Source organism: Phyllobates terribilis, unplaced genomic scaffold (genome assembly GCF_046119375.1).
Source record: "Phyllobates terribilis strain yellow unplaced genomic scaffold, ASM4611937v1 Scaffold_8__6_contigs__length_399053987, whole genome shotgun sequence".
Lineage (NCBI taxonomy): Eukaryota > Metazoa > Chordata > Amphibia > Anura > Dendrobatidae > Phyllobates > Phyllobates terribilis.
In genome coordinates, this window is record NW_027362768.1 from 266,147,347 (window position 1) to 266,170,027 (window position 22,681).

Sequence of the window (22,681 nt, forward strand, 5' to 3'; positions counted from 1 at the left end):
TTTTTGCGGGGCGAGTTGTAATTTTGAACTACATCACTGGTTTTACCATATCGTGTAGTAGAAAACAGGAAAAAAAATCCAAGTGTGGTGAAATTGCAAAAAAAGTGCAAGTCCACAGTTGTTTTTTTTTTTTTGTTTTTTTTTTACCACGTTCACTGAATGCTAAAACGGACCAGCCATTATTACTCTCCTGGTCATTACGAGTTCTTAGACACCAAACATATATAGATTCTTTTTTATTTAAGTGGTGAAAACAAATCCCAAATTTGCTAAAAAAAAAAAAAAAAAAAAAAAAAAGGCAAAATTTTTCGAGACCCGTAGCGTCTCCATTTTTCGGTATCTGTTGCCGGGTAAGGGCTTATTTTTTGCGCGCAGAGCTGGCATTTTTATTGATACCATTTTAGCGTAGATCCAATGTTTTGATCGCCCGTTATTGCATTTTATTGCAATGCTGCTGCGCCCAAAAAAAACGTAATTCTGGCGTTTAGATTTTTTTTCTCGTTACGCCATTTACCGAATGGATTAATTATTTTTTTTATATTGATAGATTGGGCGATTCTGAACTCGGCGATGCCAAATATGTGTATGTGGGTTTTTTTTATTGCTTTATTTTGAATAGGGCGAAACTTATATATATATATATATATATATATATATATATATATATATATATATATATATTTTTTTTTATATTTTTAAAAACATTTTTTATTTATTTTTTGCATGCTTCAATAGTCTCCATGGGAGACTAGAAGCAGCACTTGCCTGATCGGCTCTGCTACATACAGGCGATGAGCAGATCACCTGTATACAGCAGATCTGCTCACTTGCTATGAGCGCCGACCACTGGGCGGCGCTCATAGCAATCGGGCCATGACAACCAACGGGGTCTCCTGCATACCCCAGGTTGTCATGCCAATCCATCGGTGACCCGCGATCAGGTGACGGGGTCACCGATGGGCGGGGTAAGTGACGTGCATCCGGTTTGCAGGAGTTAAATGCCGCTGTCAGAGATTGACAGCGGCATTTAACTAGTTAACAGCCACCGGTGGATCGCAATTCCACCCACAACTGTTGCGGGCACATGTCAGCTGTATAGATCAGCTGACATGTGACCGGTTTAGAGCGGGCTCAATGCCGGTGACCGCGCCAAACAGGGGGTTATGACGTTGTGGGTACTATTACGTACCATGTCATAAAGGGGTTAAAAACTTAGTTCAGTTGATTTGAATTTGAATGTAATGACATTTACTAATTTATCATTTCTACTAAATATATTATTTCTGTTATCGGAATCTTTTCTTTAAGAAGATCTTTCATCAAATTTTTCATGTTGAACTGGACACACGACATTATAGTGGCTGCAGAGTAGAAAAAAACATTTGATTTTGTTTTATTTCACCTCTGATTTGTGGAAATGATAGCAATCAAACTATTTGGCACCTAATGAGTTAACTTTTTGTTAAATCTAAGTGGGTGGTAATAGAATTTTCACTGTGGGTGTGTACTTCTTCCCCCTGTATGGGTCGCCCAATCATAAGCAGGCAGCTGCACAGCAGAAAAAGAACATGCCCTCACCATAGCTTAGGTTTCTCAGTGTGTGAGATGTAATGATACATCTCTGATCGCCTGGTCTAAGCTTCCGCATAACTAGAAAGTGCTGGGAGATGAGAGCACAGATGTCTTACCCATTTAAGTTAAGGTGAATGTGGCGAAAGGGGTACCACAGCTGAGTTTAGCTTTCTCATATTTTAAACTCAATATAAATTATAAACACCTTATAAACTATCATCTCTCCTCCAATCCTAGCACAGTCAGCTCTGTGGAATTGCCCTTTACCTCACACTGCCTGTCTGGAGATGAGTTACACATAAGTCTATTGTGCTAAGGAGAAACTTGCAATCGCCCTGCTGTGAGAGCACAACAAGCTACTCCTGTGTGAGATGTAATGATGCCCTACTGTGTTCTCACTGCAGGGGGATTACAAGATGCTGTGAGCACAACAGACATAAGTGTGATACATCTACAAACAGGCAGTGTGGGGGGAAGATGCAACTACTGAGCTGACTGAGCTATGAGAAAGGGAGAGCTGAGAGAAGGCTTTGTAATGTCGCACAACTAAACTCAGCTGTACTTTTTAATCATGCAGGAGATTAGACCACAAGATCAGAGCTGTATAGTTATGACGCGCCCCCTGGGTCGCGTGGGGAACCCGGAACCGGGCCCTTTTGTGGGATGCTGGGGATTGTAGTATCCGTGGCAGCGACCCGGTCCCGTGGCTCAGGGCGGTAAAACCAGTGGCAGTCTTTATAGGGTTTAAGTTAATAGTCCGACTACGCCACCCGTGGATTGCGGTCAGTGTGGACCGCCGCTGCAAGGTAGACTGCTGGGGCTGATGGTGTATGCAGCTGAGGTAGTGTGACTCCCCACGGGAAGAGTGCAGCCCCAGGGCAGTAAGAGTGAATGATGGAAGTGATGGTGCACGGGCGTCCCAGCACTAGTAGTGCTGGTGCGGCGATGAAGCACAGAGACGTGGGGTTGCAGTTCAAGTTCTTTACTTACAGTTCTTTATATTCCAAGTCACTCCGCCGACAATGACTGCCCGAGCCGTGCTGCGTCCACCAGATGCGGGGCTCGGTCAACCCCCAGGCAACTCCAGAGTGTGTCACAGGACTCCCTTCTATTCCTTTCTCTGGCCGTGCCCCACCAGTGACACTACGTCTGTCCAGCTCCCGCGGGCCTTCTCTTGGGAGGGCTTCGTGCTCAGCTCCCTGACCCTATGTGGTGTGCCTTTCTAGTAGTTGTAGCGAGGGGTCGCACCAAGATATGAACACGACCGTCGGTCCTTGGCTGAGGATTAGTCACCTCCACCAACTTGAGATCCGGTACCCTGTTCTGCCAACCCGTCACCCGCAATCTCCTGGGTCCTTAGGGTTCCTTCTGCCTTCGTGTCTCTGGGCCTCTCTTGGTGCTCTGTTCCTTTCTGTTTCTGTTCCTTTCTGTTCCTTTCTTCTGGCTCTGGCCTTCACTCTAGGCCAGCCTCGTGGAGCTGGGCCCAGACTGAGCCACAGCTCCCTGTCAGCCCTCCTGGCTGAACTCCTTCTCTCCTCCTCCTCACTGTCTGAACTCACTTCTTCTACTCAACACTGTTCTAAGATGGTGCCCACCTTTTATACTTCCCTCTCTGTGTATGAGCCCAGGTGACTTGCAACCAATGGGCTCCTACCTATTCCCAGAAACCGTTCCCTCCTGCTTCTACATCACTGGGTTTTCCTCCCCCTCCCCACTCCAGCCAGGGACAGATTCTGTCGTGCCTGCATTACTGTCTAATGGGAGCACCGTTGAGCTGTCCCCCGGAAATGGGGTGTGTGTGATGCATGCAGCCTACCGAGCCCTGGTCCACATTCCATCCTTACCCGGGAGTGGAATATCACACCTCTGGTTTCAGGTGCAATACCCCTGTAGCGGCCGAACCCTCGGGGCGCTACAGTTACATCTCACACTGAAAAACTAAAGCTATGGTGGGGGCGTGTTCTTTTTCTGCTGTGTTGCTGCGTGCTTATGATTGGTCAGCATTATACAAGGACAAGACGTATATGGCCCCAGTGAAAATGATCTAATAACACCCACTTGGACTTAACAAAAGTTAAATCAATAGATACTACATACTTTAATTGCTAATATTTCTGCAACGGAGATGTAATTTTTTTTAAAGCATTTTATTCTGTTCTGCAGCCACTATTATATCATGTCCAGCTCAACATGAGGAATGAAAAAAGGTCCGCTTTGATTGGTTTCAACAGTGCCTCCTTTCAGTCTCAGTCAGGGTGGTATGTATTGACATTTGGGGTTTTTTTTGCATAGAAAATCACAACTACAAAGTGTCCAGCTGTTTTTCATTAGTACCATTTAATTTTCTAGCCTTTTGTTAACTCAGTCCCAACTTTTTTGAGATGTGTTGTTGCCATCAATTTCTAAAAAAAAATTCAAATTAAAAGGAAAAATGTCTAGCTTAGGCCTCTGATCTGTGTTCTATGTACTGTTGTGAATAAAATATAGCTATATGAGATTTCCAAATTACTGCATTTTTGTTTTCTCCAAGTTGCACACAAAGTCACAGATTTTTGGAAATTGGGATTGTAAAATACACTTAGGTTTTCTTATTTTAAATATTATTACCTCTTTTAAGCATCCATCCAAAACACAGTGAATGAACTGTTCCACCTTGAAGCTTAAAATTAGCTGCACCAAAACTGAACAAAGCAAAAAGAATAAACATGTGATTAAAAGTGGCATATCAAAATCAACAAGATATTGATTCCAATAGCTGCATGCTGACAAAAGGATCATGTAAATGCATACATTTTATATTGTTGCGAGGCAAAAATTCTAGTACAGTGTAAATGTACACAAAGAGGATTTTTGAAGAATATTTAATGGTCAGCTCATAATTCCCAGAACATTTAAAAATTGCTGGTAGATGGACAACCAAGGGGCACACAAACTACAATAAAACAAGTATCTAGCATTGTCCCATTAATCAACAAAATTGTGTTTTGCAATATTGTATAACAGCACATCCAAGTACAGAACACCAGGCCATGTGGCTTGTGCATTTCAGAACTGATCTTATTGGCATACCCAGTGACAGCTGTAAAAAAAATAAATAAACAGAATTGCCAGAAATACTGTTTTCTGGGTGCCTCCCAACTTCTAAAAACTACAGTAATTTGTTATCACCGTAATCATATGCATACACAAAATAAAATGAACATGTAATTTTTACTGCAAAGTGAACACCCTAAAAAAAAACAATGGCGGAATTGCGGTACCCTTGTCCTCCAGCACTAGTAGGGATTCGATCCTCTTCAAAATATAGGAAAGGTGATAGCAATTAGATGAATTGTTAGCCTACGGTATATGCCATACTAGTCCATACTTTCACATGTGTTGTTTTCTGTGTTTCCTGAAAGATCAAGTTTTAGCATTGGGGTGTATCTTTCTTTAAACTTTATGTGAATTCATCTTAGGCTGCGTGAGTTTTCGGCAAGTTTTTCATGTGTATTTTTGCTACATAAAAAAAAACACAGCGTCTTACATTTCCAGCGAAGTGGATAAGATTTATAGAAATCTTGTGTCCAGTCTGCTTTTTTTACGTTACGTAAATTGACCTGCGGTGCGTGTTTTAAATCCGTAACATGTCAATTTCGCTTGCGAGAACGGCGAGTTTCATATGCAGATTTTCCCCATAGAATTATATTTGATGTGGGAAATCCACAGGTAAAAAAAACACATATGCGTTTTTAGTGCATTTCCGTTGCTGAGTATTGAAACAAAGCAGCTTTATTTAAAACATGACACACTAAAAAGAGACAAAAACTGCAGTGTCAAAAATGTGATAAGTAGCCCAGTTTTGCTAATAGGTGTAGAAATAGTGCTGAAAATCTGCAACATCAAAAACTCATCATTGGAACATAGCCTAAGGCTAAGTGCCCACAATGCAGAAATGCTGCTGATTTTTTCTGCATCTCCCTGGCAGGAAAAACGCATGCAAATTTTACATGCATTTTTCCTGCCAGGTAAAAGCGTTTGTCAAGCGTCTTTGCATGCATTTCCGCATGCGGGTTATCAAGCGCTTTTCCAAGAGATTTTAGCATCACTTGGAAAAGTGCTTGACAACTTCGTTACACTATATAAATCCATGCAACCGGCATGGATTTATATAGTGTGACCAAGTTAATAGTTAAAAAAAGAATAAAAATGGTAAAAAAAAACAAAAACATAATACTCACCTTCTGATGGCCCCCGGTCTTCTCTCTGGTGCGTCCTGGCTCCCCGGTGGCTCGCGATGGTGTAAAAGGACCTTCCATGACGTCATTTAGTCATGTGACAGGTCACGCGACCGCCGACGTCACATGACTAAATGACATCATGGAAGGTCCTTTTACACCATCGCGAGCCACCGGGGAGCCAGGACGCACTGGAGAGAAGACCGCGGGCCATCAGAAGGTGAGTATAATGTTTATTTTTTATTTTAAATTCTTTTTTTTTTTAACAGGGACTATGGTACCCGGGTCTGGAGGAGAGTCTCCTCTTGTCCAGACCCGGGTACCACCCGCACTTTGAATCGCTTAATATCCGCATGTGCCCATGTAGTCATGCGGATAATATGCATTTCAATGCAAGTCAATGGCCGCGTTTCCGCAAAAATAATGGACAAGCTGCAGATTTTTTTGCAATGATAATCCGCAGCGGAAATTTCCGCAGCATGTACACAGCACATGCGGATTATCATTGGGGACCATGGGGCACATATTACCAAGCGTTTTTTAAGCGTTTTCGCTGCGGAAATTCCTCGGCCAAAACGCTTGAAAAACGCATAGTGGGCACGCAGCCTAAGGGTGTAGTGATTATGTTGACTACACAGGTGTTTTCCAGAAATAAGCATGCAGTCTCTCTCTCTCTCTTCTCCTTACAAACACATTTGCTGCAGTTCTCACAGCTCTGCTGTATTGTAACACTATTGCAACCCTGTCTGCCTGTGAGTTGGAAGCTGGAGATGAGAGGAACCTGCAGATGTGTCAGGTATAATCACACACAGCTCTGCAGTGAGATCAGGAGAGCAGAGAGCGGCCATTACATATTACGCTGGTAACTTCCCATTGTATATAAAATAAGCTTTGGAGGCAGATTCTCATACAGATCAGTGTCCTGCCCATATATTTTTATTTTATGAAAAAAGTGTTTCTCTCAGGAATAAGTCATTGAATCGTAGATATCAAGGTATCCATAGGCGGATTATAATGAGGACGATCTGGGCTACCGCCCGGGGCCCCGAGGCTCCAGGGGGCCCGGGGCTCCGGGGTGTCTATGGCCAGATTGTCCTCATTATATGTGCGGCGCCGCAGCACATACCGGCAGACAGTGGCAGGGGGGGCCCCCGAACCACTCGCCCAGCAGCGGCGCATGGCCGCTGCTTCTTCTTCGGCCGGGCCAGCACTGCAGCAGTTAACTTCCCTGTGCTGGCCCGGCCGCGTCACTGCTAGGAGACACGGCCCTTTGTGCGGCCGTGTCTCCTAGCTGTGACGTCACGCAGTGCGCACCCGGCCTGCAGTGCTGCACCGGAAAAGAGCAGGACTGGAGCCGAGCCGGGGGATGGTGAGTGTGTGTGTGTTTATGTGTGTGTGTATATATGTGTGTGTGTGTGTGTGTGCGCAGGCAGATATCATTGTGTGATGTCTGTTTATATGTATTTTTGTGTTTCAAATGTGTTTATGTGTGTATGTATATGTCTGTATATGTTTGTGTGAATGCGTGCGTGACTGTGTGCGGCCTCCTGCTGAGTATAGATGGCGCCGTGCGGCCTCCTGCTGTCTCTGGGGGGGCGCCGTGCGGCCTCCCACTGTGTATAGATGGCGTTGTGCGGCCTCCCGCTGTGTATAGATGGTACCGTGCGGCCTCCCGCTGTGTATAGATGGCGCCGTGCGGCCTCCCGCTGTGTATAGATGGCACCGCGCGGCCCCCCGCTGTGTATAGATGGCATCGCGCGGCCCCCCGCTGTGTATAGATGGCATCGCGCGGCCCCCCGCTGTGTATAGATGGCATCGCGCGGCCCCCCGCTGTGTATAGATGGCGCCGTGCAGCCTCCCACTGTGTATAGATGGCGCCGTGCAGCCTCCCGCTGTGTATAGATGGCGCCGTGCACCCTCCTGCTGTATATAGATGGCTACGTGCGGCCTCCTGCTGTATATAGATGGCTACGTGCGGCCTCCTGCTGTATATAGATGGCTACGTGCGGCCTCCTGCTGTATATAGATGGCTACGTGCGGCCTCCTGCTGTATATAGATGGCTACGTGCGGCCTCCTGCTGTATATAGATGGCTACGTGCGGCCTCCTGCTGTGTATAGATGGTGCCGTGCAGCCTCCCGCTGTGTATAGATGGCACCGTGCAGCCTCCCGCTGTGTATAGATGGCACCGTGCAGCCTCCCGCTGTGTATAGATGGCGCCGTGCAGCCTCCCGCTGTGTATAGATGGCGCCGTGCGGCCTCCCGCTGTGTATAGATGGCGCAGTGTGGCCTCCCGCTGTGTATAGATGGCATCGTGCGGCCTCCCGCTGTGTATAGATGGCATCGTGCGTCCTCCCGCTGTGTATAGATGGATCCTGCGGCCTCCCGCTGTGTATAGATGGTATCGTGCGGCCTCCCGCTGTGTATAGATGGCACCGTGCGGCCCCCTGCTGTGTATAGATGGCACCGTGCGGCCTCCCGCCGTGCATAGATGGCACTGTGCGGCCTCCTGCTGTCTCTGGGGGGGCCGTGCGGCCTCCTGCTGTCTCTGGGGGGGGCGCCATGCGGCCTCCCGCTGTGTATAGATAGCGCCGTACGGCCTCCTGCTGTCTCTGGGGGGCGCCGTGCGGCCTCCCGCTGTGTATAAATGGCGCCGTGCAGCCTCGCGCTGTGTATAGATGGTGCCGTGCGGCCTCCCGCTGTGTGTAGATGGCGCCGTGCGGCCTTCCGCTGTGTGTAGATGGCTATATGCGGCCTCCCGCTGTATATAGATGGCTATGTGCGGCCTCCCGCTGTGTATAGATGGCTACGTGCGGCCTCCCGCTATGTATAGATGGCTACGTGCGGCCTCCCGCTGTGTATAGATGGCTACGTGCGGCCTCCCGCTGTGTATAGATGGCTACATGCTTCCTCCCGCTGTGTATAGATGGCTACGTGTGGCCTCCCGCTGTGTATAGATGGTTACGTGCGGCCTCCCGCTGTGTCTAGATGGCGCCGTGCGGCCTCCTGCCGTCGTATAGATGGCTACGTGCGGCCTCTTGACGTGTATAGATGGCTTCGTGCGGCCTCCCGCCGTGTATAAATGGCTACGTGCGGCCTCCTGCCGTATATAGATGGCTACGTGCGACCTCCTGCTGTGTATAGATGGCTATGTGTGCTCAATATTGAGTCATACAATTAATGTAAGGCTATGTGCCCACGATGCAGAAATGCTCCGGATTTTTTTTGAGCGTTTCTGCATCTCCCTGGCAGAAAAACGCATGTGGATTGTTCATGCGGATTGTACATGCGTTTTTCCTGCCAGGGACTTGCTGATGTGAAGCGTTCTTCACATGCATTTCCGCATGCGGGTTGACAAGCGCTTTCCAAGAGATTTTAGCATCACTTGGAAAGTGCTTGACAACTTGGTCACAATATACAAATCCATGCAACCGGCATGGATTTATATAGTGTGACCGTAAAAGAATGGTAAAAAAATAAATATATAATTACCTTCTGATGGCCTGCCGACGTCAGCGGTCGCGTGACCCGTCACATGACTAAATGACGTCACGGCAGGTCCTTTTCAGACCATCGCGAGCTGCCGGCAAGCCAGGACGCATCGGATAAAGACACCGGGGGCCATCAGAAGGTAAGTATAATATTTATTTTTTATTTTATTCTTTTTTTACAGGTTCTATGGTACCCGGGTCCGGAGGAGACTCTCCTCTTCTCCAAACCCGGGTACCATCCGAACATTGAAACGCATGGATTCTGCATGTACAGATGCAGTGATGCGGATTCCATGTGTTCCAATGCAAGTCAATGGCGGCGAAAGTGCCGCGCTTCCGCAAAATAATTGGTAGTGCTGCGGATTTTTCCGCAATGATAATTCGCAGCGGAAATTTCCGCAGCATGTGCACAGCACATGCGGATTATCATTGGGGAACATGGCAGACCTTCTACCAAGCGGTTGTAAGCGTTTCTGCAGCGGAATTGCCGCTGCGGAAACGCTTAAAAAACGCATAGTGGGCACACACCCTAAAAAAAATTATTATAATTAATATTGTGCCAAATTAATTTCACGTGAACTATCACAGGGGATCATGTGACATGTCACGTGATACATCAGGTGTGTGTGTGGGGGGGGGCGCGCCTTCTAAACTGCCCGGGGCCCTTGCTACTCTTAATCCACCCCTGAAGGTATCATTTTATTCAGCTTCCTGTGACTTGCATGTCCATATAGATAGTTTAGGAGGGTTGATCTTAGTGACAGATTCTCTTTAAGAAGTTGAGTTTAAGTTCTTATTCATACCAGTTTGGGGTAAATAACACTGATTCACTTTTAACACCTTAGTGATGGAGCCAATTTTGACCTTAATGACCAGGCCAAATCAGCTGTCATGTGCAGGGAAAGATGCGGGCTCAGCGCCGGAGCCACCATCAAATGCAGGGACACGACCTTCGAAGTACCTATACATCCAAGGTCGTGAAGGGGATATACCAGTTAGTCATGATGTACAAAATAATTAATGAATAACATTTCCCATATGTCTACGTTACATCTGCATCATTTTTCAAGCATCATTTTATTTTTTTAGGATGTTAGAGGGGTTAAAAGTTTAGCAGCAATTTCTCTCTTTTTCAAGAAATTTACAAAACCTGTTTCTTTAGGGACCTATTCAGATTTAAATGGACTTTGAGGGGTGATACAATTTTAAATACCCCACCCCTCAAATACTTCAAAGCTGCTATCAGGAAATGTTTTAACCCCTTCAGGAACTACACAGGAATTAATGCAAAGTGGAATGAAAAAAAAAATGAATTTAAATTTTACCTCTAAAATGTTGCAGTGCTCAGTAGAGAAGGAGCACCATTTGAGTTTTGGAATACAAATTTGGCTGAAATAGATTGCGGCTGCCATGTCGCATTTGCAGGGCTCCTGATGTGCCTGAACAGCAGAAACCCCCCAAAAGTGACCCCATTTTGGAAACTACACCCCTCAAGGAATTTATCTATGGGTGTGGTGAGCACCTTAATTTCTGTGAAGCACAGGTGGTAACAATAACGTTGAGCCGTAAAAATGAAAAAATACACTTATCCCAATATAAATGTTGCTTTAGCTCCAATTTTTTCATTTTCACAAGAATAACAGGAGAAAATAGACTCCAAAATTTGTTGTACAATTTCTTTTGAGTACGCCGATACCCCATATGTGGTGGAAAAACTACTGTTTAGACGCATGATAGGGCTTGGACGGGAAGCAGCACCATTTGACTTTTGGAGCGCAAAATTGTCTGGAATACTGTAGATAGCGGACGCCATGTCGAATTTGCAGGGCCTCTGATGTGCCTAAACAGTGTAAACCCCCCACAAGTGACACCATTTTGGAAACTACTCCCCTCAAGTAATTTATCTAGAGGTGTGGTGAGCACCTTGAACCCACAGGTGCTTCACAGAATTTGATAATGTTGAGCCATGAAAATTAAAAAATAAAATTTTCCTGCAAAAATGTTCCCTTAGCCCCAACTTTTTCATTTTCACAAGGGTAAACAGAAGTAAACAAATGATACAATTTGGTTCGCAATTTCTCCTGTGTACGGTAATAGCCCATATTTTTGTCAAAAACTACTTTTGAAGCAGAGTACAAAACTCAGAAGGGAAGGAGCACCAATATTATTGTGCAGATTTTGCTGTTATGTCACATTGGCAGAGCCCCTGGGGTCCCAGAACAGCAGAAACCCTCTATAAGTGACCCCATTTTATAAACTACACCTCTCAATTAATTCATGTAAGTGTTCAGTGATCATATTGACATCACAGGTGTGTCACAGAACCTTATACCATTGGGCGGTGAAGAAAAAATAATTACATTATTACAACAAACATTTTGTTTTAGCCCCAGATTTTACATTTTCACACGGGGAAATTGGTAAAAATAGCATCAAATTTTGACAGACAATTTCTGCTGAATGTGGAAATACCCCATATGTGGCTGTACAGTACTGCTTAGCCACACCGAGACTCAGGAGGGACGAATCACTATTTGACTCTTGGAGCACAGATTTTCCTAGAATAGTTTGTGGACTCCATATACAGAGCCACTAAGTTCCAGTACAGTAGATTCACCCCTCAAGTAACCCTATTTTGGAAATTACACCCCTCTGGGAATTTATCTACCGGTGTAGTGACGATTTTGACTCCATGGGTGTTTTCCAGAAACAAACAGCAATAGATGTTGCTGAGTGAAAATTGCAAATTTGCCATTGTAGTGCCCAGTACATTGTAGTGCAAGTACATTGTTACAAGCTTGCAATCACGTTGTGCTGATCATTGTGCCGATCGGACCAGAGAGGGCACTCTGCCCCTCTCTAAGCCGATCATTATTGACAGCGGCATCAGAGGGATTAAACGCCCACGATCAGCGCTAGCACTGATCATCGTCGTTACTGAAGGGTGTCAGTAATAATATATAGCTGATACCCGCCGATGATCGCATCAGCTCTGCGAGTACGCCGACGCGATCGTCACGCTGTACATGTATGGTGGTTTAGGGGAACGCACCTCCCACAGTGTCGTACATGTAAGGTGGATGTCGTGAAGGGGTTAAAAATATCCCAGTAATTCATTTCACAATTAGAATATAAAATTTGCCATTGTTTATTTGCTTATCACTTAATTTTTAAAAGGCAAAAGCTGATTCAGCCCTGCATGTAATCAGAATGCAGCAGCAAAGAACTAAAACAATCTAATTATAACACTAAATTATATAATTATTACTATTTCAATACTCCCCTAATATATTTTGGTTGGTACACCAAAAGTGGGTCTAAAGCCGCATTCAGATGTCTGTGTTGCACATACGTGTTGTATCTGTTTTTTTGAACATGTACCTATTATAGTCTATGCTGCTATTCATATGTCTGTATTTTTCACGAACCATGTGTCTGGGCAAAACACACGGAGACATATCTGTTTTTTTCTGGCAGTACGGATGACAAGGGTCAATACAAGTCTATGGGTGAAAAACATGTACAGCACACAGAAGACATCAGTGTACCATCTGTGAACTGTCCGTGCTTAACATTGCAAAGTATAGGAGGAACTGTCATTTATTTCTTTATCAACACCGGAAAAACACATATGACACACTAATGGTAAAAATGGACACACGTATGACACGCTGATGCACAGCACTGATGACACCTATATCAATTTTTCACGTACATGTTTAAACATGGACGTGTGAATGAGGCCTAAATTTGAGTTAAAATTTGTAGATCAAAAATACAGTTTGGGCCTTCTTGACATTACGTTTATTATCTTTTAGTCTTCGATTTAGCCAGTATACATTAGTGCGCCACAAAACAAAAAGTGTGAAATAGCACACTGTGATATTCCATCTCGCAAAGATCAGCAAAAAAAAATGTATAAGATAAACTATAAATTTTTAATTTTTGAGTCTATGGGTAATGGATACAACTGTATAGCGTTTGCCAAATGCATCTGTTAAACACAAGTATCATAAGCTTTGCTATAGTTTTTAATGAGGTATCTGTTAAACTGATGCCAATTTAGCCTAAGGGTGATGATGGATACATGAGGCAGGATCGTCATGAAAAGTTACTAAAAAGCTCATGACGGTTCTGGCAAAACTGTTTCCATTATAGTCACTGAATCATGAATGCCTACTTTAGTTGTCCATCACAGCCTCTAATGGGTAATTTGAGAGCTTTCTCTGATGAATATGTTAAATAAAGTAAATAAACATGATGTGAACAAGGCCATATTATTTATTTTTCGCTTTGAGCTTATGTTTAAACTTCCTTACTTTCTGAAATAAGATGTAAGGCAGATTCATCTTCCAAATTCACCAGCATTTCTGAAATAAGGTATAATAAACAGAGTTAAAACATAAACAACAACACAAAGAATGTTAAGAAATTGTTAAAACAAATAGGATACTTGTCCGCAGCACAGTTGATATATACAAAGTGTGACATGCCGAAGTAGTGCTGTTGCTTTAAAAGCATTCAGCAACTATTAGAAGTAACACAAGCACATGAGACAGGAAGTGTTGTGCTCCAGAAGCATCCAGCAACTAGAGGGGTTAACACAGTCACAGGAGAAGGGGAATGTTTTAGCAGAGCCCCAGGGGGATTGTGGGGAAGTTGTTTACTGTCTGGTTGGAGCTGAAGAGAAAGGTGGCTTATGATCTGTATCTCACAGAAGTCAAGGAAACAGAATTCAGGTCAGGAGGGAAGCTAAACTAAGGTCAGTTAGACTCCCTGAGCTAACAGTGTGGAGTATTATGGGCAAGGAAGATAAGGACTGGAAGGAAACTTGTCATAGAGATCATCTCCCTCATCACACCCTTCTCCCCCTCCATCTCACTGTGCTGTAAAGAATGCTGTGTTCATTAATATGCCTTTGCATTAGAACTGTGCTGTCCTGCACTACTGGGAAGACTGTGAACTGCTGTGCTGCTAAGAAAACTGTACTGTTGGTCACTGGAGCCTGTTGCTCATAAAACTTAACTTGCACTGGCTGTGTGGCTTCTTATTAAATGCTACTGTTCTGCCGTTTATGAGGACACTTGTCAAGTGTGTCTGGTCAGCAAGTGAAACAACCTATGTGTCTGTGCCTGAGTATCAATACCCCTGTGTGCCTGAGAGAAGCTGCAGCACATGGTCTATGGTCGCCCTTAGTAACTGTTCCCCCAGGATTCCAAAGAATTCATGTAACCTGTCTCGCCCCTATCTGAACCTAGCAGTGTGCGTGTAATAAAAGTATATGTTGAATGCAATATTCACCATGTCCACGAAATGTGACAGATCCAGTAATGTGATCCAGGGTGTTTGAATGTAGCTCCTTATGGTAATTAATACCACATCGTTTCAGAGTCAAACATACAGGTACATGGCTGAAATTATACAACCAGTCAGACTTTCTGACTTTTATTTTACCCCAGGAACACAGGTACATAGAAATGCACTGGCATAGATGTGACTCTATGTACAATTATAATGTGCTTGTAAACTATAGCTCTCCGATGGCTGTTTAACCACTTAAATACCATTGTAAATCTCTGCCAGTGACATTTAAATGACATCAGTGCTGGCTTTCCGCAATGTGATCTCAGAGAACTGATAGCTACCATCGCAGCCATGAGCCTGATGAAGCCCCATAGATTTCCCTATATACTGCAATACAGTATAACAACATATAGAGTAAGCGATCGATCAAATCACTGCAGGTTTGAGTTCTCTAAGTGTATTAAAAATTGAAGTAAACATTTTTAAAAGTTTTAGAAATGATAAATAAAAAGTAAAAAAAAAATAATTTTCCGTTTTTTGCTCCCCTTCTTCCCTGAGCCATAACTTTTTTATTTTTCCATCAATATGGCCATGTGAGAGCTTGTTTTTTGCGGGACAAGTTGTACTTTTGAAAGACACAATTGATTTCACCATATACTGGAAAATGGAAAAAAAATTCCAAGTGTGGTGAAATTGCAAAAAAGTGCAATTCCACAATTGTTTTTTTTGTTTTTTCTACTATGTTCACTAAATGCTAAAAGTGACCTGACATTATTTTTCTCCCGGTCATTACGTATTCATAGATACCAAACATGTATAGGTTCTTTCTTATTTTAGTGGTGAAAAAGAATCCAAATTTTGCAAAAAAAAAAAAGGGACCATTTTCCGAGACGTCTCCATTTTTCAGGATCTGGGCCAGGTGAGTGCTTATTTTTTGCTTGCTGAGCTGACTTTTTTATTGATACAATTTTTGGGTTCTTACGATATTTTGATCGCCCGCTATTGCATTTTATTGCAATGTTGCAGCGACCAAAAAAAAAGTAATTCTAGCATTTTTTTTTTTTTTTCTCTTTACTCCGTTTACCGATCTGATTAATTATTTTTATTTATGGATAGATTGGGCAATTCTGAATGTGGCGATATCAAATATGTGTATTTTTTATTTATTTTTTATTGTTTTATTTTAAATGGGGCGAAAGGGGGGTGATTTGAACTTTTATATCTTTTTAATTTTTTAAATAATTTTAAACATTTTTTTATACCTTTTATTTGCTTCAATAGTCTCCATGGGAGACTAGAAGCTGCGATTATCTTATCGCCTATGCTACGCAGTGTGTAGCAGAAATGCACACTCGCTATGAGCGCCGACCGCGGGGCGGCGCTCATAGCATCCCAGCAGTGACAACCGCAGGGGTCTCTTGCAGACCCCGGGTTGTCATGCCAACCCATCGGCAACCCACATTTTTTTGACACGGGCACCGATGGCCGGGACTTATGACGTTCTTCTGCCACGGCCATGTTAAATGCTGCTGTCAGAAATTGACAATGGCATTTAACTAGTTAACAGGTAGGGGCACATGACAGCTTTACAGATCAGCTGTCATGTGCCTGGTAACATGCGGACTCAGTGCTGGAGCCCGCAAATGGTGCGGGAATCCCACCTAGGACGTATGAGTATGTGCTATGGGGTAATCATACTCATTTTCCCTCATTAAAAGAAAGCTCAAATGTGGTGACAGATATATAAACTATTAAAGGGTGTCGGCGGCCTCAACTGCTCAATTGTGGAGCTGCTCCATCTCCTGATAGTGGACGCAGCAGGGGACTGCACATCCGCCTCCTATAAATTTGAAAAGATATAAAAAGGATATGCAGTACCATGCTGCAACCACCATCAGAAAACGGAGCAGCTCTGCAATTGAGCAGTTCCGGCCTGTGGCTGCCAACACCGAAAACAGCTGATCAGCAGTGGTGCCGGGTGTCAGACCCCAACCAATCAGACATTAGCTAGAATCAAAGAAAATCAAATAATCAATATATAACATCAAACAGATGGAAAAGGAAGTCATATCTAGCAATCCAAATCAGATAAGGGCCACAATTAGAGGCTTATGGGAAAAGATATAGGCAAAACGATGAGGGATATAATCTAAAAGACTTCCCCGGAATAAGCAGGAGGCGAAATGCGCATCAGAGTGAGAGGACGCTGAGCTTAGCTTACTATGTGGACATTGTGATTAACAAGTCAAATTTATGCATGAGAAAGCCAAGATGATTGTCTATAAAATGATGGTAGTCTCAGGTACGAGGCAGTAGTGGAAGTTGAAATATCGAGCCTGAAAGTCAAAAGTTCTAAACATTGTTATCCTTTTGCTCGTTAGTGTACATGCTGCCCAATCCACGGACAGCATGTATCAGGCACTGGGTGTTTGATCTCAGCCAGGCATGTTTGACTCTGAAACGCTGCGGACCGAGATGCGCTGTAGACTAGTTGGACAGGCTGATTACCAGCGGCTTCTCCCCGCCTGCTGCTCAGGAAAGCCAGGTCTCTGCCTACATACGTGTATAGGCAGACATGTCAATCCAGGTCAGCAGGCAAGGAGAAGCCACCAGGTTTCCCACCTATCCAACTAGTCTACAGCGCAGTTCGGTCACAGGCAGCTATTAAACTATGTTCTTCTCTGAAACGCCACAGCATTGCAGAGTCAAACATACCTGGCTGAGATCATACAACCCCAGCTAGATACATGCTGTGGATTGGGCAGCATGTATCAACTGTCAGTTTTACTTTAGGCAGATAAAATCCGCTTGTAGCTCACTGTTGATGCATCTGCCTCTTATAGACAAGATTATGGTTTTGAGATATGGCAAAAGTGAAAGAAAAAGCTTAGAAGTAACTAAATACAAAGAATCATTTCGATAGCAGCAGTACCATGCCTTGCAACTTAGAAAGGTAAGAAAGAGGGACACATATTGTCGAGCAGAAAACCCCTTACTTCACTTATTCCTTTTTATGCACCTACACAGAAACAATGCCTCTAGGTATGCCCCTTAGTGTTCCCACATGATTCCCTTTTCATGGCCTACACTCCGGTATGTTGCTTCCCCACAGTGCCACAATGATGAGCCTCCTGCAAAACCAAAAGAAATTAACCGGAATGTAAGTTGGTATACATGCAATGTCTAGGAGCATGTTCACACTGGCCATTAAACAGACCTAACCCAAGATAGAAACAAAATGAACATATACCCCGCTGTAAGTAGCTAAAAACCAATAGTACATATAAATAACATAGGGTACTTAGTAAACACTGTTTTTGATAAAAAAAAAGCGTAAAAGCCGTCCCACCAGCGCCAAAGTGTACCCAGTCTGGACGGTCCTAACTTCAAGCATCAAAACCCTACCATGTGTGAAAAGTGACTTCAATGTGTATAAGGGCCGAACAGGATCAGGGCCCGACTATGCACACCCAGCCATGGGAAGCTTTATTATTATAATTTATTATTATAGCGCCATTAATTCCATGGCGCTTTACATGTTTAAAAGGGGTATACATAGCAGACAACAAGTACAATAATTTGAACAAAAACGAGTCAGAGACTGGTACAGGAGGAGACAGGACCCTGCCCGTGAGGGCTCACAATCTACAAGGGATGGGTGATAAAACAGTAGGTGAGGGTAGAGCTGGTCGTGCAGCGGTGTGGTAGAGCGAGGGTTACTGCAGGCTGTAGGCTTGTCGGAAGAGGTGGGTCTTCAGGTTCCTTTTGAAGGTTTCCACGGTAGGTGAGAGTCTGATATGTTGAGGTAGAGAGTTCCAGAGTAAGGGGGATGCACGGGAGAAATCTTGTATGCGATTGTGGGAAGAGAAGATAAGAGGGGAGTAGAGCAGGAGATCTTATGAGGTTACGTGCAGGTAAGTACCGGGAGACTAGGTCACCGATGGAGGAGACAGGTTGTGAATGGCTTTGTATGCCATGGTTAGGGTTTTGAATTGGAGTCTCTGGGCGATGGGGAGCCAGTGAAGGGATTGACAGAGGAGAGGCCGGGGAATAGCGGGGGGTCAGATGGATTAGTCGGGCAGCAGAGTTTAGGAAAGATTGCAGGGGTGCGAGAGAGCTCGAAGGGAAGCCACAGAGCAGGAGGTTGCAGTAGTCGAGGTGAGAGATGATGAGGGCGTGCACTAGTGTTTTTGCAGATTCATGGTTGAGGAATGTGTGGATCCGGGAAATATTTTTGAGTTGGAGTCGGCAGGAAGTGGAAACGACTTGGATATGAGGTTTGAGAGAGAGATCAGAGTCAAGGGTTACCCCGAGGTAGCGAGCTTGCGGGACTGGGGAGATTGGACAGCCATTGACTTTGATAGGTCAGATGGGGGGGGGGGGTTCAGCGAGATGGTGGAAAGATGATGAATTCAGTTTTATCCATATTAAGTTTTAGGAATCTAGCAGAGAAGAAAGATGAAATAGCGGACAGACATTGTGGGATTCTGGTTAGTAAGGAGTTGATATCAGGTCCAGAGAGGTAGATATGTGTGTCGTCAGCATAGAGGTGATATAGAAAACGGAAAGAAAGTGAAGTAGCCAGCTCAAAGAAAGGGAGGCCACGCTCTTGCGTGCAGTGAGTGCAAGAACCTAAAGCAAAACCGAAAGAAATTAACTGGAGCATAGGGCCACATGCACACGTTGAGTATTTGGTGAGTTTTTTTTTACCTCCAGTGTTTGTAAGCCAAAACCAGGAGTGGGTAAACAATGAAGAAGGGGTGACATGTTTCTATTATAATTTTCCTCTGACTGGTCTACTCCTGGTTTTGTCTTATAAATACTGAGGTAAAAATCTCATCAACGTGTGCATACGGCCTAAGTTGGTATATATGCAAAGTCTAGGAGCATGTATTTTTTTCCACTATCAAGGATGAAAACTGCCAATACAGTTTTATGGGTCTGTAAAAACACATACAGCACATAGATGGGATTCATGTACCATCCCTGTGCTGTCCATATTTTTTTATTTTATTCTTAGAAAAACGAAATTGAGATGACAAATATTTTCTTTTTCCTCACGAGGAGACTTATTGTTTCATTTCTGCCTACAATGTCCTGGGCTATCTTTGCACTGTATGTCAGGACAATATAACTAAATAAAATGTATATATTTAAGTATTTAAAGTGAACCTAGCATCTGATACATGCTGCCCAATCCACGTGCAGCATGTATTGGGCACTGACTGTATGATCTCTGTTAGAATATTGCTCTTAGGTTTTTTCCTTGCTGGTCACATGACCTTGTTGGCCTATTTAATCCTGCTCCGCCCTTCTGGCTTTGCTGGACTCCATTGTATAACTACTTTCTAGCTAGCCTGTGCTCTGTATCTAACTCTGTTAGTTTGCTTGGTCTACGGACCTCAGTGTTCTATATATTTTGTTTGTTTGTCTGTCTGCTACTATTTCTGTTAGGAGGTGTCCCATTTTCCTCCCAGTCCTTAGTACTTGTAGGGATTCCTTCCCCACATCTATAGGTCTCCGTACAGACTAGCTTAGGACTTTAGCAGGTCTGATCGCAGGATCAGGTCCCCTGTTACATCGTAGGGATAAAGCTGAGTTCTATCGTAGGGACAGATCTCCTCTCTTTCCTTAGCTCTGGTAGCAGAACATAACAATCTCAGCCACGTATGTTTGACTCTACTGCGTTCCAGAGGGAAACATAGTCTAATAGCCACCATGGATCAAGCTTTGCTGAAGACCAGTTCACCAGGCGGGTCCCCAGCGGCTTCTCCCTGCCCGCTGCTCTAGAAAGGCAGGTCTCTGCCTACATGTGTTTATAGGCAGAGACTTGTCAATCCAGGTCAGTGGGCGAGGAGAAGCCACCGGGTTACCCACCTATCCAACTAGTCCACAGCGCAGTTCGGTCCCCACAGCGTTTCAGAGTAAAACATACCTGGCTGAGATCATACAGCCCCTGTCTGATGTATGCCATGGATTGGGCAACATGTATCAGCTGTCAGGTTAACTTTAAGCAGATAAAATCTGCTCTCAAATAGATGTGACGCTTGTAGCTCACTGTTGATGCATCTGCCTCTCCTAGACAAGATAATGCGTTAGAGATCTGGCAAATTTGAAAGGAAAAGATCAGAAATAACCAAATATGTAGAAACATTTAGATAGCAGCAATACCATGCCCTGCAACTAAGAAAGAGCGACACATATTGTCAAGCGCAACACCCTTTACCTCACCTATTTCTTTTTAAGCACCCAGACAGAAACAATGCTCCTAAGTAATCCCCTTAGTGTTCACACACATTTCGATATCCCTTTCATGCTCTACTTTCAGTATGATGCTTCCCCACAAAGACACCATGATGAGCCTCCATACAGAATGATGTCCCACACACTATGATGACCCACAGAGCATTCAAAAATGCTATTCTTCTAATTTCGTTTATAAAGCACTAACAGCAAGAGTTAAATAGCACCCTTATCAGTCTTACTTTTATATGGGGGAGTGTAAAAAAAGCTGCTATACAGTTATTTTACAAATCATTGCGATTCCAGAAATACCAAATACTGTATGTATGTTTTACCAATTTTGCAAAATAAAACACTCTAATGGTTTTATTCTTAATGTGTTCACTTTTAGTTATTCTTCATTTAATTTTTTTTGTCCCTGTAAAGCATATTAAAATGTGATCTACTGTTTACATATATAAAGTGTTACATTATATCCATCAATGCAAAACCTCTCATAGGTATATAGCTAGTTCATTTTGTTAAACTACTGGCTGACATGGCAACCAGCCATCATATTATGGGTTGTCAATAGGGTGACAGAGCTGCTACTAACTGTGTCGTCTAACAGGTTAATACAAAAAGTTGTCTTCTGCTGGCTCTTCTCTTTGAGCTATATAACCCTTTGTGTATAATGCAGCAAAGTTCAGCAGCGCCACAGGCACTGGTACACTGAATCTGCAGCCACTGTTTATAAACACCACTGAACAGTTTACAGTGGACCACTTGAACCCTTAAAGACTGAGCCACTTTGTACGTTAATGACCAAGCCTCATTTTGTAACCTCTTTACCCCCCCAAGCCTGTGTGAGAGCAGGAGTTACTTTATCTATCCTGACTCCAATTTGATCTTTGTATGTGCATTTCCTTGCTCACATAATGGAGTCTGTGTAAGGGGGGGAACTTAGGAATGTCTTTGTCTAGAGACTAGAGATAACGGAGAAAACTAAACTTAGGCTGTGGGCCCACGATGCGTTTTTTAAGCATTTCCACAGCGGCAAAAACACTGCAGAAACGCTTAAAAAAAACGCATGGTAAAAGGCCTGCCATGTTCCCCAATGATAATCCGCATGTGCTGTGCACATGCTGCGGAAATTTCCGCTGCGGATCATCGTTGCGGAAAAAAACGCAGCACTACCAATTATTTTGCGAAAGTGCTGCGTTTTCGCCGCCATTAACTTGCATTAGAACGCATGGATTACGCATCACTGTATATGTAGATGCGCATTCCATGCGTTCCAATGTGCGGATGGTACCCAGGTCTAGAGGAGAGGAGACTCTCCTCCGGACCCGGGTACCATAGAAACTGTAAGAAAAAGAATAAAATAAAAAAAAAATATTATACTTACCTTCTGATGGCCCCCGCTGTGCTCGTCCTCTCATGCCGGCAAATCGCGATGGACTGGAGGACCTGCGCTGACGTCATAGTCATGTGACGGGTCACGCGATGCTGACGTCGGCAGGTCCTTCAGTGTACCGCGATCTGCCGGCAGTCAGCACCGAGCGAAGCAAGACTCCGGGGGCCATCGGAAGGTAAGTATAGATTTATTTTTTATTTTTTTACATTCTCTCGGGTCACACTATATAAATCCATGCTGTTTGCATGGATTTATATAGTGTGACCAAGTTGACAAGCACTTTCCAAGTGATGCTAAAAATCGCTTGGAAAGCGCTTGTCAACCCGCATGCGGAAATGCATGTGAAGAACGCTTCACATCCGCATGTCCCTGGCAGGAAAAACGCATGTACAATCCGCATGCGTTTTTTCTGCCAGGGGAGATGCAGAAACGCTCAGGAAAAATACGGAGCATTTCTGC